This window comes from Equus asinus, chromosome 30 (assembly GCF_041296235.1).
Source record: "Equus asinus isolate D_3611 breed Donkey chromosome 30, EquAss-T2T_v2, whole genome shotgun sequence".
NCBI classification, from domain to species: Eukaryota; Metazoa; Chordata; class Mammalia; order Perissodactyla; family Equidae; genus Equus; species Equus asinus.
In genome coordinates, this window is record NC_091819.1 from 6,556,040 (window position 1) to 6,572,108 (window position 16,069).

Sequence of the window (16,069 nt, forward strand, 5' to 3'; positions counted from 1 at the left end):
ATCCAAATAAAATAAAGATTCTTGCCCACACCCCACCACCCAAAACACACACAGATTCCTCTCCTAAAGTTAACCCATTATTTGGGTTGTTAAACTTGATTAATATTTAATTAGGAACCTTGATCCAAAAGACTGAAACTAAATCTTCACCCTAAAATGAAAACAAAAGAAAATGAGTAACTTGAGGTTCCCAGCACGTGGTTTAGGTCAACACACACAGGAGGAGAAAAGGGAAGAACTAAGCCAGATGACAGAGCACATCCAGTCGGGCTAATGTTTATACACAGAGAGCAGTGGACCATCAGGAAAATCTCCATAGTGATTCGGGGGTGCCCTTCTGGAGGCACCAGACCCCTCCATGGCATATACAAGCACATTCCTGTCAGTCCAGTTTTACAAGCTTCATGCCAAAGCCAAAGAGGAGAGTGGCCTTTGGTGGGGTGATGCCTGGGTGCCCAATGGCCCTGTAAGCTTAGTCCAAGGAGATAGTTTAGCTCTCTGACCCATCCTCATCTGGGTCACACCTTCCTAGACTCGGTTCACCTCCTGCTTGCCTACCATAAACTTAATTGTCTTGTTTCCATCCTGGGAAGAATCAAATTTCTTTCCATCTTGAAGCATCCTGCTGTATGCACCACGCATGTCTGGTGGCACTTTGCAAAGGTGCATCTATCCGGGGGAAGTGGTGTCCACCTGGACCCCCGTGACGACTGGGCAGACGGGGCAACAGCCCAAGAGAACCCAAAGCGGACCTGGCGGCGGTTCCCTGGCTCTCTCTCCTTGTTTTAATTTGAGACTCCCCAATGACTCCCAAGTGATGGTGAGCATCTTTACATATGCTTGTCGCCTATCTTCTTTGATGAGATGTCTGTTCAGATCCTTGGCCCATTTTTCAACTGGGATTTTGTTTCCTTATTGTTGATTTTTGGATGTTCTTTGTACATTTGGATATGTCTTTTTCCAGATATGTGTTTTGAAAATATTTTCTCCCATTCGGTTGCTTCTCTTTTCATATGCTTAGCAGTGCATTTCACAGAGCAGAAATCTTAATTTTAATGAGGTCCTACTTTTTTTTTTCTTTCGCTGATCATGCGTTTGGTGTTGTATCTAAAAACTCATCTCCCAAACAAAGATTGTGTTTATTTCTCCTATGCTCTCTTTAAGAAATTTTATAGCTTTGTTTTGTAGATTGAAATCTATAATCTATTTTTGTTTAATTCATGAAAAGATATAAGATCTGCATCTAGGTTCATTTTCTCGCCTATGGAATTCTAATCGTTCCAGCACTATTTGTTGGAAAGACTACCCTTTCTTCTTTGAATTGCTTTAGCTTCTTTGTCACGTTAAATACTTTGTGAGTCTATTTCTAGGCTCTCTAATTGATTCCACTGATTTTTGTGAAAGCATTTACATTTCATCATTAGCGACTTTGTGGCCACTTTACTGATTAACTAATTCAAGTAACTATAAAGTTATCTTGGGATCTTCAAATATGTCTATAATCTATATAGGACTTTTACACTTCCAGATTTAATGCAATAGCTACAATGTCTAAAATATCTAAATTATAATATTTATAATGGACATTCCAATATTTTCCTTATGTTAATGGATATGGTATTTTTTATTGATGAATTTTCCTTTTTTAGCATTTTATTATGATAAATTAAAAACATACAGAAAAATTTGAAAGAATTTCTCAATGAACACTCATATACCTATTACCAAGAATCTACGATAAATATTTTAAAGTATTTACTTCACTACATATTTATCCAACTATTCATCAAGTCATCTTGTACTTACATGCATTTCAACATTAGCGGATGAAATCAGTAAGCTTTATCACTAAACACATCATTGATGGGAATTTAATGTTTGTTTAGAATTTTGTTCTGTAATGTTTACATGAAGTGAAATTCAGCCATCTTACCTATGCCATTTGATGAATTTTGACAGATGTGCACACCTGTTAACCCGAACTCCTGTCGAGATATATGGCGTAACATCACCCCAGACATTTCCTACATTCCCCTTCCCAGATAATACACATTCATCTAAGGCAACATGGTTATACTTTTTTTTGCTATAATTACTTTTGCCCTCTCTCGAATTTCAAAACAAAAATAGTAATATTCAGTGTCCCCTACTTTGCGTTTTAAAGGCATCCATGTTGTTTTACGAATCAATTATTCGCTTTGTTTTGTAGTTGCTGTCTAGAATTTTATTTTATGACTCTACCACAGTTTGTTTATCCAGTCTCCTATTAATGGATAGTTAGAGGATGTCCATGTTGTATACATTATAAATAAAACTGCTGAAACTTTCTTGTGATCATATTTTTATGATCATATGTTTTCATTTCTTTATCATGGACATTCGTTTTCATTTATTTTTGGTAATCACTTAGATTTTTAATAAATTGCTCATAGGTTAGGTGTGTGTTTAGTTCAAAAGAAACTCATATATTTTTTCAAAGGACTTGTATAAAACGCGTGCAAGTTACAGGTGTCCCACAGCCTTGCAACCATTAGTGTTAGGAGACTTTAAATATTTCCGCTATGACAGTTTTTGTGTGTTATCTCCTTAAAGCTTTAAATTGCATTTCTCTGGAGACTAGTGATGTTTCTCTGTGCATTTTAGCTATTTATATACAATTTTTGTGAATTATAAGCTCAGGTTTAAGGCAATTCTTCTTTGAAATTGGGTTTACATCTTTTTAAAAATTTTTTTACTGTTGTGGCTTATTTTCTGTAGTCTAGATACAAGTAATTTGTCAGATATACATCATAAATACTGTGTTCCTATCTTAGTCCATATTTTATAGTCCTGATGACTTCCTTTAATGTACCCAATTCATCAGGATATTTCTTTGTTTATTTTGGGTTTTTTGTTCCATTTTGTGTTAGTGCTTTTTGTGCCTGCCCCATGTAAAAAATATTTGCCTATCTCCAGGTCAAGAAAATATTTTCTCATGATTTCCTATAGTATCCTTTATGTCATTATCTTTTAAGTTTGAGTCCACGATCCTTCTTGAATTAGTTTTTGTGTGTTAAGTGAGTTATAGATCATGGATCATTTATTTTTCTCAACAGATATTTGATTTTTTGAGCAGAATTTATTGACGAGTCATTTCTTCACCCATTTTATTTGTTTCAAACCTTTGTTGAAAGTCAAGATAGCATATTTATGGGTCTATATCTGGTTATCTATTCTGTTCCATTGATTTGTATTTCTTTATGTTAATCAGATTGTCATTCTTTATGCCAATCCTATACTATTTTATTTACTGCAGTTTTAGAGTGAGTCTTGAAATCCAAGATTTTGCTGGCTCTTCTATATTCTTTGCATTTCTATATAATTTTGACTAGACTCTAAATGTCTAGAGAATTTTGCTAGGATTATGATTGGGATTGTCCTGAATCTGTTGATTAATTTGCTAAGAACTGACATTTTACAAAGATTGAGACATTAATTCCATGAATAATGACATATCTATATAGCTATGCATCTTTAATTTCTCTTAACAGTATTTTGTAATTATCAGAATATATGCCATAGACAACTTTTGTGAAATTTATTTCTCAATATTTTTATGTTTCATTCTATTTTAAATGGAATTATTTTCTTTTCCAATGATTAGGTGCTAGTATATGGAAATACAATTATTTTTGTATCTCGACCTTGATCCTGTGACACTGGTAAATTTACTTACTAGTTATAGCAATTTTGTTGTAGACAGTTTTAGATTTTCTACTTACAATCATCCTTTCCGATCTTTATGGTTTGTTTCTCATACTGTATTCAATAGATATGATATCTAGTATAATGATGAAAAAAGGTGATGAGATCAAATATCCAATATTTCACCATTAAAGATGATGTTATTTATAGATTTTTAAAATATATTCATTGAATTCAGAAAGTGCCTTTCTATTTCAACATTTCTGATATACATATTTTTATCATGAATACGTATTGAATTTTGTCAATGCTTTTCCTGCATATACTGAGGTGATCATATATTTCTTCTCTAATATTCTATTAATGTGGTAATTTACATTGATTTTTTAAAATGTTAGACCAACATTGCCGCATTATCATAAAATGATTGAATTGTCAAAACAGACTCACATAGATTGTAGATTGTCTCCAACACCAAACTTTGGGAACTACTCAAAAGATTCAAGCAATGTAGAAGCACCAATGTCTTTCTGGAGAGGCCAAAACCCAGCAGAAGTAGCTTCTAAGTGTTCTTTTCTCCCACACCAAGATCATGAAAACATGGACACTTAACCATGTGTCCATAAAATTACTGTTAGATAAAAGTGATTTTAGTATTTTTACTCCAACTGCTTGACTAACTTTCTTTCTCCAGCTGGCCAGTTTCTATAAATCCTTAAATTGGATTTATTTACAATAAGAGAGCCAGATAGACAAGTCATTTCTTGCCAAAATGCATTTATTTAAAAAAACTCTCAAGTATATTTCCACTTGTAAATGCTATTAGCTTATTTGCAAGGAGGTCTGGTCTAGTTCGATTATTGCCTCTGTAATTCCCGAATAGAAAGGAATAAATCATAGCCTAGCTGTTAACTTTCCTTCTCAGTCCACCCCCTGATTTAGATCAATATCTTCTTGCCAAATATTTCTATGCATCTTTTCATAATTTGTCTTAAAATGAATTTTCTGAAAATATCCTGCAAGACTTTATACAAATAAATCTGTAAAGTCTACAGTGACCCGCAGGATTTGAGCCATCTAAGGGAAAATGGGAATTACTCCTGTTATAAATCATTTTAGTCATAAACAATATCCCTACACAGGCTTTTTGATGTTTTTTATCAGCTTGATTATTCCCTTTTTCTCTCATCAAGGATTGTTTGAACACGTTCGTGTATGTTAATGGAGGTGTATGTGATTTTTCTAAAGCCTTCTAACCAATCTGTGTTGATAAGTATGACATTAATTGAGGGCTTCAAATAAATCCAAAATATTTTCTCATTCTGATTGGGATGAGAAATTGATCTTTGTTTAATACTAAAGTTAATAGAGTAAAATGGAAACTTCCACATAATATTTGACATACCATGCATAAATTAATATTGCAGTATAGATTTCTCTTTCGTGTACTTATCCTATGCACATGTAATTCCAACACCTGTCGTGGTTAATAGAGGATATTTAAAAAAAAAAACTTCTAGATTCCACCTGATGTTTAGACATAACCATAACCATATTTCTCATATCATAGCATAAGTTCTTACTAACATAAGCTTTCAGGTAACATTATTCAACCTACCCATTTTCTCCCCAATTATGATGACAGAGTGTTGATTGTTAATGATTCTTTTAATCCTGACAATAGGAACCATGAGGGAAGTAACTTCACTTTTTATGTTTAGTACCTGGATACTTAGAGAACAATAATAAAGACCACGCTGTCTGACGTCATTCTATCTCAGCTCAGCCTTGTAATAGTGTCCCCACAAATGCATCTCTCTGGAATAGACCTCTAACACACCCAGTCACTGACTTTTAAGGAGATGAGATTCCATAGGATTAGATTATCCTATCACCCTCCCTGAGAAATGGTACCAACCTTCTCCTATCGTTGTTAATGCATGTGGTGTTCCATCAGATATGTGGCTTCTCCAGGTAATTCACAAATCCTTCATTATCCTCTTGAACTGACTTCCACGTGCAAACAGTCTCCTGGAAAAGTACTCCCTTTACCATCCACAATTGGTTGAACAGTTCTTCTCATCATTACGTTACATATGTAATGTAGCAATTTTGACAATGGTAAATTTCAGTACACAATATTCACCAAAAGTTATGGTAAGTTCTTTGAAACTTATTATTTGGCATGTTCCACAGTCTGAGTATCAAAAGACTTCTCATAAGGGCCCTCAAAAGGAGCATCGCTGGTGAATAGTAGTTATCATAACACTCCCACTGGATTTACTTTCTATTAGCATCAACTAAGAGTTAGCACCAGATCTGAGCAAATGTACTGTGTATTAGCAAATATAATGCACTGATGTCTTGCTTTTAAATGCTCTCATTATTGCATTCTTCCTATGAATTAAGCACACATAAAAGCTTCATTACTATTTGCCATGTTTCTCCTGGCTTCCCCTCAGTTTCCATCTTAGTTCATATTTTCCCTCTTTTGCTAGAGTGTTTCGGTTTGGCTATACTGTCTACCCATAAGGCAATGAGTATGATAGGAGTATGATCAGTATTTCCTGGACATCTCCTTTGCCCCATCCCTGGAAGATATTGAAAGATTTGATGAGTTAAGGATTACAGGACTTGCTCTGCCTTTAGATAATGGGAATGCATTCACAGTTAGTACTAATCTGGATATGTAGGCTGAGGTTTTGACCCACCCCAAGGTCCCCTTAGGAATGCATAATGTTATATTTAGTTCTACAGATACCATATCTAGTTCATCAATGTCTCCTTTGACTTGCACACATAAGTACAATCCTTAATCTGGACATCTAGATCAGGCAAGACAAATAAAACCTTTGTAAGGGGCAATCCCAGTGGTCTAGTGATTAAGTGCGCATGCTCTGCTTCAGCAGCCCGGTGTTCGCAGCTTGGGATCCCAGGTGCAGACCTATACGCAACTCATCAAGCCATGCTGTGGTGGCATCCCACATACAAAACAAAGGAAGATTGGCACAGATGTTAGCTTAAAGATGATCTTCCTCAAGCAAAAAGAGGAAGATTGGCAATAGAGGCTAGCTCAGGATCATCGAAACAAAAACAAAAACAAAACAACAACAAAACACCTTCTGAAATGGAAAAGGGAAAACAATATATCAATCACTCATTCTCATCTCTCAATCCTAGACATGCATCCAGTTGGATCCCAACCACACTTTACAGTCTGTCATACTTCTATTAAAACACATTTGTTTATTTAACTCAGCCAGCCTGTTAACTCTTTTACCACTTGTCTTCAGTAACATATTTTAAATTGTCAGTTCTAGTTTTTAATGAAACCACAGCTCTGAGGTTGTAAAGGGATGTATGATCTACCTGAATTGTTTTATTTCTTTGCTTGTTTCAACACATTAATAGCAGTAGAATGTGTACATTAATCAAAGGAAACATATTTAGATGGGCAAAAATGATGGATTATTCACAGTTCTAAACCTTTGCTTGTATCCTCCATAATTGCTTCTGTTACTAGATAGATAAACTAAGTCCTAGGGTAGAATAGTGTTAATTCCAATTGATCACTCAGTATTTATTTGTAGCCATCACACCACATAATGCCAGTGAGGGGAACAGTTATGAGCGAGCCCTTGACATTTTGGAATTTTTACCAGAGCCATCATTGAATGACTTCCTTCTCATTGTCACTAAGTAAAATCCCTTCCCATATTAGTGCCTTCAGTGAATGTGAAGGAAGTACTCCATTGTTCTTTTTCTCTCTTCATGCTTCCTTCTCCTCTTTAGTCTAAAAGAATTTCTGTAAGATTGTCAGTATTTTTTTCTTACATGTTTTGTGGATTTCATCAGTGAAATAATCTAGACATGGGGGTTTGTTTGTGAAAATACTTTGAGGTGAGAATTTAATTTTTTAACAGATCTAAGATAATGAACATTTTGTCATTTTTCTTGGCAGTTTTTTAAAGTACTGAACTTCAGTTGGTCTATTTCTTCTAAGTTTATTGAAGTAATTGGCGTATATTTTTCATACCATCCCCTCATTATGTCAATATTAGGAGTAGCATCTCCAGTGATGACTCTTCTGTTATTCCTGCTATTGATAAATTATGCATTCTTTATTTTTTTCTTTTGCCTCATTTGCTAAGATTTATCAAATGTATTCACCATGTCAGAGAATAATTTTTGGTTTTTTGATATTCTTTCATTTCTGTTTGTTCCTATTGTTTTATATTTCCTCTATTTCTATTTTTATTATTTCATTAATTCCTTCCCTCCTTGATGTAGAAACTTACAGTATTTAATAATTATATTTTTTTATAATATGTGAATTTGCTCATTTCCATCTAAGAACTGCTTTAGATGCAGTCCAAAATGTTGGTATCTTGAACATTTAAAATAATATGATTATTGATTATTATGTTATAGTAAATTAATATAATTATTGATTATCTTAAATAATTATTACTAATTATTTGTACTTTGAATAGTCCACAATACTTTTAAAGAATTGAGCAATTGAGTTTTATATTTGTTACATATATGGTAAATCTAGTGTTTTTTGCTCCTTATAATATATCAAACTTTCCAACAGGTATAATTTTTCTCTGTCTTCAATAAGTTTCTTTGGCATTTTAAGTATATTTTGTGTGTGAGTGGGAAGAAGAAGTCTTATGGAAACAAACTCCCTCAGCTTTTTTTTTCCTGCAAATATTTTTATTTTGCCTTTATTTCAAAAGCATATATTTTTTACTGGATATAAAGTTTGAAGTTTACAATTTACTTTTCTTCTTTCATTAACTTAAATATATACATATATATTTAAATTTTCTTTGGCTCCATTGTTTTGGGTGAGAAGTAAACTAACGTTTATCATTGTTCCTTTGTAAAATGTGTTTTTTCCTCTGACTTTACAAAATTTTCTGTGAATCTATGGGTATTCAGAAGTTTGACTGTGACCTTCATGGGCTTTTCTTGGTCGTTATTCTGTTTCTAGTTTATTGAACTGAGCTTCTTGGAGATGTGGACCGTTATTCTTCATCTAATGTGGAAAGTGTTCATCTCTCATAACTTCAAATAACTTTCCTTCTCCTTTCTTCCTCTCTCAATTTATTCTGGATTTCATTTGTGTTAAACTATTTGATAGTGCCTTACACTATACACTATCAAATAAGTGACTTGACACTCTGCTTTTTTAAATGTTTTCCTTCTCTGCTGTATATTGAATAATTTTCATTGACTTTTATTCAAGTTTTCTCTTCCTTGTTTCCACAATGTCTGATCTAAGTCCATGTGGTGAATTTCTTGTTTCAGGCATTTTATTTTTCAATATTAAATTCTTATTTGTTTCTTTTTTTCTATCTGTCTTCTCCAGCAAATTACTTGTCATATTTAAATATTTGCTTTATAATTATCACTTAGTAATTCCAATACGTTGGTTATTTATATATCTACTTCTCTTGATTGTATTTTCTTTTAATTATATGTCATATTTTTCTGTTTCCCTTGCGTGTACCATATAGTAAAAAATATGTGTATAAAGGAACAATGGAAACTGAAAATGTCACTTTTTTGTTTTTTTTATTCCGGAGGATGCAGGCCCTCCCTCTCTTTGGCAGCTAAGCTGAGGTGCTGAATCCACCTAAAGTGGAGTTAAGCTAGGACCATGCCACAGATTTAACTAAAATGAGTTGATCAATGGTTAGTCCACCCCTCAACTTCCCAGGATACCACCATTGTGGACCTTGTCTCTTTGAATTTGTCGTTTTTGGGGTTGAGGTGATTTGGACCCCTTTTTTTGGATAGTTTGGGTTCACCTTAATATGAAACATTAGCAGAGTCTGGAACCCATGGTCCACTGAAAGACTGTTCTAAATTCTCCGTCCTTTCTACTTCCTCCTCCACCCCTGCTTTTAAGCATTGTATGTGTGTGTGTGTGTGTGTGTGATGGTGTTAAGGGTAGATAGTCAAGCCCAGTGACTTATTTTTGCCTTTTGAACTCTTCTAGATTCCAACCCATCTCTTCAACCCTAACTGTCTTTAAAGGCTCAGCTGCTTTCTCCTCACTTGTACGAAGGTTCTCCATCTAAGGCAGCATCTCTCTTCTGCCTGCCCATGTCCAAAGAAGGCATTTGCCTCTGGAACAGAAGCTTATAAGGCTCTCTGCTTGCCTATAATAGGCTTTGGAATCTAGGTCATAAATCACTTTCATAATGGCCACATAAAAAAGTATGAATTTATTTCTTTTTTCTTTTTCTTTTTTTATTTTCTTTTACCATGGGAATGGAAATCTTTAACATTCATATGATTTCTAACTGGAAACGGAAATCTTCTCTATTACCTTTACTATTGGCTATAGGTAGGGAGGGAATTTCTCCAATACAGATAATCAAAGGAACACATTTCACATGAGGTCAAAAACTAATATATATGAAAACATTTGTTAGTAGTTATCTTCTCCTAAAAATTTAGAGTTCTACAAGGCAAGGTAAAACAGGATTGAAACAAAAAAGTAACCCAACAATTGGAAAAAAAAAATTTCCCAATCATATATCCAACAAAGTGTTCATCTCCATAATATATAAAGAACTCACACAGCCCAACAACAAAAAATCAAACAACCTGATGAAAAAATGGGCAGGAGACATGACAGACATTTCTCCAAAGAAGATGTACAGATAGCCAATAGGCACATGAAATGATGCTCATCATCACTGATCATCAGGGAAATGCAAATCAAAGCTACACTAAGATATCACCTTACACCCATTAGAATGGCTAAAATAACCAAAACAAAAAGTAGCAAATGTTGGAGAGGTTGTGGAGAAAAAAGAACCCTCATACACTGCTAGTGGAAATGCAAACTGGTTCAGCCACTGTGAAAAACAGTATGCAGTTTCCCCAAAAAGCAAAAAATAGAAATATCATATGACCCAGTCATCCCACTACTGGGTATCTATCTAAAGAACTTGAAACCAGCAATTCATAAAGACCCAGGCCTCCCCATGTCCATTGCAGCATTATTCACAATAGCCAAGACATGGAAGCAACCTAAGTGCCCACCAACTGATGATTGGATAAAGAAGATATGGTATATATATATATACAATGGAATACTACTCAGCCATAAAACAGGATAAAATCATCCCATTCACAACGACATGGATGGACCTTGATGGTATTATGTTAAGTGAAATAAGCCAGATAGAGAAAGAAAATCTCTGTATCACTCCACTTGCATGCAGAAATTAAACACGTGGGCAAAGAGAACAGATTAGTGGTTACCAGAGGAAAAGGGGGGTGGGGGGTTGGCACAAAGGGTGAAGTGGTGCACCTACAATATGACTGACAAATAATAATGAACAACTGAAATTTCACAAGATTGTAAACTATCATAATCTTAATAAAAAGTTAAAAAAATCTCAATAAGAAGTAAAAAAAAACAAAAAGAAAAAAAAGGTGAGCTGTATGGGATGTGAATTACATCTCAATAAATCTGTAACAGAAAAATAATTTAGAGTTCTTCTCTATTACACTGACGCATGTATTTAAGACGGCAGAACTGATGAAAAATTATAGGCTTTTGTGAACTAAAAGTTAAGAAATTAAGTGGCAGTTGAGTGTTTAATGGTCAGTGTGACACCAGACATAGATATATATCAGATTGATATGTTGACATATGTCACAGACTTTTGTCACTCTGGTAAACACAAGAAACTATACCTCATTTCCAACGTAATACAAAGCTGAAGTGAATGTTCTATATGAAGACAGGATCCTAAGAGGGCTTCCTGAGCAAGCAAAGGATCTGATGATCTTCTGGAGCTTCTAGAACGAGAACCCTGAGATGTAGGGTCTGACTTGTTATCACTTGCTTGTTGAAGATACTCAGCATGGGGAATTAACACAAGAAGCCACCTTTCCGTGATAAAATTCCTCAAAATTTTGATAGATGCATATAAGAAACTTCTATGCATGTATGTTTCCATACTCTAGGACGTATAGACTAAAACAAAACAAGGAAAACACAAAACTCAAAAAGAAAAACACTAAAATCAAAACAAAAACAATGTTGCTGTTGATGATCTCAAAAAATAAAATGACAACCATATGAGTAAACACATCACCATGAGTGATACAGAAAAAAGTAAATTAGGAAAATGAAATAGGCGACAGTGTGTGAACAATATTTCTCAAATTGGATTTTCTATCTTAAAGTATGGTGATTAAGAGAATATTGCCCTATAGTACTATAAATTATAAGTACTGACAAGAGAGAAGAATATTTCAGATTAGATATTTTGATTGAATCTCTTCTATCTATTTGAAAGATATTATTTTAATGTTTGGTTATTATGGAGAGAGAATTGGGTCATAAATGATGGATTAAATCTCACATAAAAGCAGCAGTATTTGTGTGTGTGTGTGTGTGTGTGTGTGCATGTGTGTATGTCTGTGTATGTGTGGGTTTGTCTTTAAGATTGTCCTCAAAATGTATGTGCACAGATTCCTCACATATCCCTGGATGATATGCAGATATTGGGAACCGCTTGGGTGGACTGCTTTGTGGCAATGATGGAGTACATTCTTATCATTCGTGAGTGTGAACCAGGGATGTCGAGGGCCTGCAATGCAGGGACATCCTTCACAATCAAGAATTAACCCACCCAAATTGCAAATAGTGACCTCATTCAGAAATACGATTCTATATAAGTTATACACCCTTATATGCCATCACCCTTTTGTTATTAACTCCTGGGACCCATAAATATATCTTTGGTTACAAGCACACTGTCAGAACTGCCCTTTCCTAATGAGGCTGACATATTTAATGGACAACTGTCTCATCAGGAAGCACATACAGCCATTGCAAGGTCAGCAACCTACATGTTTATGTTCTAACAATCTATTTAGTTTACAATAAATGTATTTTTACAAGAAATTGCAAGCAAAGAGAAAGAGAAGCCAACAGATTACATTGATAAACTACAAATATTTGAGTTTTAACTAAAAGCAGCCCTGCGTGGTGGCTCTGGACTACATTGATTTTGCTAGTCTCTGGCTCACATTGCCTGCATTTTGTATTTCAAACAGCCCAGTGCTTTACTGTATTGTCTTGGTATTTCACTGTTTCATAAGTCTAATTCTTGTCTTTTCAACAAGAATATAAGCTCCTTGAGAAGTCAAGATGGATATTGTGTAACCTTTGTATCCCTCACACCACCTTGCGCATAATAGCTTATTGTACCAGTTGATTAAAGGATAAATAGTAAAAATGTTTGCAAGCAAAAGAAAATAGAATTTTCCGATCAATCAGTTATTAAGTTTATTATTCGAAATAGCTGACGTTATGTTTATTCCAATTAAATATCTAGGTTTATCTGTCAGGTTTTTCTAACATTAAAAATGGCTGCCACTTATTGAGGATCTTACATCTTCATTTTTTAGATTAAAGCATATTTTTCCTATCTGTACACACACACACAAAACTGTGAAGCAAGAATAATTGCCCTTATAAGAATGAAAGAATAGGCATATGTCCAAACTCATCAAATTGTACACATGAAATATGTTTAGTTCTTTGCATATCAATTATACCTCAGCAAAGCTGTTAAAAATAAATTAAAGGGGGGCTGGCCCCGTAGCCGAGTGGTTGAGTTTGCGTGCTCTGCTGCAGGCAGCCCAGTGTTTCGTTGGTTCGAGTCCTGGGCGCGGACATGGTACTGCTCATCAAACCACGCTGAGGCAGCGTCCCACATGCCACAACTAGAAGGACCCACAACCAAGAATATACAACTATGTATGGGGGGCTTTGGGGAGAAAAAGGAAAAAATAAAATCTTTAAAAAAATAATAAAAAATAAATTAATTAAAGGATTGAGGCTTGGAAAAGATAAGTAACTTGTCAGATTGTAAACACCTAATAAGCAGCTGGGCCAGTTATGTCTGATTCTAAGGCACATACTTTGTGTAGGAAGTAACACAATTCCCTGTCAATCTTTAATAAGAATTTTTATTTACAATGATATAATATTGTCTACTCTTGAATACGTTAAAGAAATTAAATTCTTTCTACTACATTCTTTCTTGTAGAGATTCACAATTGTTTCTTTTTTCTTTTCTTTTTTTTTTTGTTGAGGAAGACTGGCCCTGAGCTAACATCCGTGCCCATCTTCCTCTGCTTTATATGTGGGATGCCTGCCACAGCATGGCTTGACAAGCAGTGCATAGGTCCTCACCTGGGATCTGAACCGGTGAACCCTGGGCCACTGAGGTGGAAGATGCGAACTTAACTGCAGTGCCACTGGGCTGGCACCACAAGATTCACAATTTTTAATCTTGACACATAAACACCAAAGTGTTTCATTAGGTACCACAGACTAGAATCACATTTGTTAAAAGTTTTAGGAATTCTCCAAAAAATGTCTTCACCAAGACAATGTTTCAAAGAGGCATATTGTGGGATGCAGCTAATACCTTTGAGGGATATTTTTAATCATTCAAAACTTGCATATTTTTTGGCATTTAAAATCAAGCAGATTCCCATTTATTTCCTCTCAAGCAATGTTTCTACTTTTTCTCACAAACACATTTCAGGTTGTTGCTTTGGCTAGAATTAGACAAACACAGGTGCTAAAATTATCAGTTTCCTCATATTTTTCCTACCTACTTGTGCTATGGAAAGTCATTAAGTTTCTGTAAAAGACACATTTTCCCAATTCATTACACCTCCAGAAACTGCCAGGCAAAATGTGCTGCCAATCTAGGAGCCGTTGCAGACTTCCCATATGTATTTTGCAAGCAGGTGTTTCATTTGCAGTTTGCCAGAAACAAACTGTTTTCCAGGTGCAAAGAGAATATCATCTTTCTACAAAAAAGGAAGAGGAATAAGTACTCCTCGTAGACTTTTTCTCAATAGGAGAGCAATATAGAGTTGTTGCATAAAGGCTGAAATTGCACACACGATGTTCGACAGCCTAAGTGCACCCATCCAGTCGGGTTCCATGTTATTTACTCAACCCAGACTGGATGCAGATAAAACGCCAGCACCAGAGCCGGAAGATGGGAATCAACATTGTTGAGGTAGCTTTTTACATAAAACACAGTGCTTTGCCATAGCCCTGTGAGTTAAGCGCTGTTACATCTATTTGATAAACGGCAAAACTGTGGCTCCAATTTTATGCGACTTTCTCAAAGTCACACAGTCAAGAAGGACTGTACCAGAATTCATACCCATGTCAGTGTGATTGCCAAGCTTCATTTCAAGGACTTGCATTCTGGTTTGATTTCTATTCTCTTGTATTATTCTTGGAAATTGCGTTCCCAGGAATTGGAATACCTCATATGAATTCCTAATGGTAAATAGGATGGTGCCATTCTATGGAGAGACTGGCAAAAAATGACCGATAATCTTTCTACTTTTGCAATATTTTGGATTATAGCCTGAATCACCATTGAGGTCCTGTGTTTTTGATCATTTTACTTTTCCTTTTGCGCTGAGCACGTGCCTATGGCTAGGTTGATTCACAGCTCGTATGTCAGCATGGAGCTTAATGACAACTTGTATTTGTTACTTACTCTAAACTTATACATATTCCCCTTAATAATCATTACACCTTGCATAGAATCTAAAAACACAGGATGTACTATTTCCTCCAAAAGTAAAGTGCCTCTGTGCTGGCCGACAGGAAGGAGGCAGCATGCAGAGCACATTAGCACAGGAGGCTGGTTGGGTGGATTTAACTTCCAACCCAACTCTACCCCTTACCAGCTGTGATCATAACTTAATTGCTTAACATTTTTACATTTTAGTTTCATTTTCTATTTAGCGAAATTAAGGATAAATTTCTACCTCAGTGGGTCCTTTTGAAACTTAATGAGGTAATATATCTAAATAACTAATGACAATGTATTTCTTATTGTCTAGTACATAATGATGCTAATAAGTGCTTGTCATTTTCATTGCAATTAGAATCTAGATTTTATCTGCCTTCTTGAGCAATATTAGAATAAACACAGGGAAAACTGATAAAACTCAAACATTAAAACTTTCTCAGTTCACCTCTGCATAACGCTTAACAAATCTTGCTGTAGCATTTAATATGGGTATCAATTTAAAAAAATATAAGACAAAAGGAAGTTTCTATAAGCGAATTGACATTGTTGAACTTTGTATGCACACAACGTCGGCAGCAGCCTCGGCCTCATTCCTAAGCCTTTTGTTTTCTGAGGATCCCAAAGCTCAAACTAATGACCCAGGACCAGGCCCACTCTAGATCCTGAGGCAGTTTATTTTGGGTTAATATTACACCAATTTCTGAGAAACTTAACATTACATAGTCTTATTTAATGCTTTTACACCTTTCGTACTCTTATCTTCATAT

At 35.0% G+C, this 16,069-nt stretch overlaps 1 pseudogene; it reads right to left on the reverse strand.

Moving 5' to 3' along the window:
* Positions 1 to 382: 382 nt before the first annotated feature.
* LOC106832819 (peptidyl-prolyl cis-trans isomerase FKBP1A pseudogene) lies at positions 383 to 621 on the reverse strand (annotated as a pseudogene).
* Positions 622 to 16,069: the final 15,448 nt, after the last annotated feature.